Genomic DNA, 2,500 nt, shown 5'->3' on the forward strand with positions numbered 1-2,500 from the left:
CCTCCATGTTGGCTTCAACCTGATATAAACTACAGTCTTCCTCCATGTTGGTTCCAACCTGCTAAACTACAGTCTTCCTCCATGTTGGTTCCAACCTGCTATAAACTACAGTCTTCCTCCATGTTGGTTCCAACCTGCTAAACTACAGTCTTCCTCCATGTTGGCTCCAACCTGCTAAACTACAGTCTTCCTCCATGTTGGTTCCAACCTGCTAAACTACAGTCTTCCTCCATGTTGGTTCCAACCTGCTATAAACTACAGTCTTCCTCCATGTTGGTTCCAACCTGCTAAACTACAGTCTTCCTCCATGTTGGTTCCAACCTGCTAAACTACAGTCTTCCTCCATGTTGGTTCCAACCTGCTATAAACTACAGTCTTCCTCCATGTTGGCTCCAACCTGCTAAACTACAGTCTTCCTCCATGTTGGTTCCAACCTGCTAAACTACAGTCTTCCTCCATGTTGGTTCCAACCTGATATAAACTACAGTCTTCCTCCATGTTGGCTCCAACCTGCTAAACTACAGTCTTCCTCCATGTTGGTTCCAACCTGCTAAACTACAGTCTTCCTCCATGTTGGCTCCAACCTGCTATAAACTACAGTCTGCCTCCATGTTGGCTCCAACCTGCTATAAACTACAGTCTGCCTCCATGTTGGTTCCAACCTGCTATAAACTACAGTCTTCCTCCATGTTGGCTCCAACCTGCTATAAACTACAGTCTGCCTCCATGTTGGTTCCAACCTGCTATAAACTACAGTCTTCCTCCATGTTGGCTCCAACCTGCTAAACTACAGTCTGCCTCCATGTTGGTTCCAACCTGCTATAAACTACAGTCTTCCTCCATGTTGGCTCCAACCTGCTAAACTACAGTCTTCCTCCATGTTGGCTCCAACCTGCTAAACTACAGTCTTCCTCCATGTTGGCTCCAACCTGCTAAACTACAGTCTTCCTCCATGTTGGTTCCAACCTGATATAAACTACAGTCTTCCTCCATGTTGGTTCCAACCTGCTAAACTACAGTCTTCCTCCATGTTGGTTCCAACCTGCTAAACTACAGTCTTCCTCCATGTTGGCTCCAACCTGCTAAACTACAGTCTTCCTCCATGTTGGCTCCAACCTGCTAAACTACAGTCTTCCTCCATGTTGGCTCCAACCTGCTATAAACTACAGTCTTCCTCCATGTTGGCTCCAACCTGCTATAAACTACAGTCTTCCTCCATGTTGCCTCCAACCTGCTATAAACTACAGTCTTCCTCCATGTTGGCTCCAACCTGCTATAAACTACAGTCTTCCTCCATGTTGCTTCCAACCTGCTAAACTACAGTCTTCCTCTCTCTTCCTCCATGTTGGCTCCAACCTGCTATAAACTACAGTCTTCCTCCATGTTGGCTCCAACCTGCTAAACGTCCGTCTGTCCCTCGTCAGCCTCGCCCTCCTGTTTTTAATCATGACTAAACTGCAGCGTAGCCACAAAAAACAGAAAAGGAAAAAGAATCACACGCGTATTATTAATTTCGCTCTGGTGTAGGTTTTCTCTTCTGTTTTCTGCTCGTCAGCATCGTTTCATTTCTGATGAAGAGGATTCATTGATTGGAGCGCGTAAGTAAGTACAGTATATCTGCCCAAACACACACTCCAACGGGTCTACAAATGCACTTATACGTGTCACACACACACACACACACGCACACACGCAGGCACGCACACACACACACATGCAGGCACGCACACACGCACGCAGGCATGCAGACACACACGCACGTGCACACACATGCTCACATGTATTTGCGTGTTGCTGCGTCACATTCGTGTTCGCAACACATTAATTTTGAGTGTCTACTCACTAACGACTGATTAATTATTCCCAGCTCCAATTATCATTCCATTACTTGTGCAGACACACACACACACACACACACACACACACACACACACACACACACACACACACACACACACACACACACACACACACACACACACACACGTACAATAGGACATTACCGTCATGTGGGGAATAACATCTATACTTTCCCATCCAGGCTAATTGAGGTTAATTATTGTAACAACTGGTTACAGTAAAAACACATTATTGAGCATAATTAAGAATACAAGTTACTTATATTATAGCAATACCACAGGAAGCTACGCTATTAAAGCAGAAATAATGTGCAATTTAAAATGCTTTTTTATAGTTTGTCTATGTCCCTCAAAATTTGAGCTTTGACTCATTATTATTATTATTATTATTATTGTATTATTAGGTCCAAACCACTGGACTAATATGTGGCTTGACCTTAATGCTTATGTGGTTGATGTTCTGTATTTTCTTAAGTCAAGAAAGGAAGTTGTTGGTACTATTCTTGCCTTTGTGCTTGTTTACTAATACTGCAGTCTAATGTTTACTAATACTGCAGTCTAATGTTTACTAATACTGCAGTCTAATGTTTACTAATACTGCAGTCTAATGTTTACTAATACTGCAGTCTAATGTTTACTAA

This window comes from Protomyctophum bolini (assembly GCF_963924005.1).
Source record: "Protomyctophum bolini genome assembly, chromosome: 5".
Lineage (NCBI taxonomy): Eukaryota > Metazoa > Chordata > Actinopteri > Myctophiformes > Myctophidae > Protomyctophum > Protomyctophum bolini.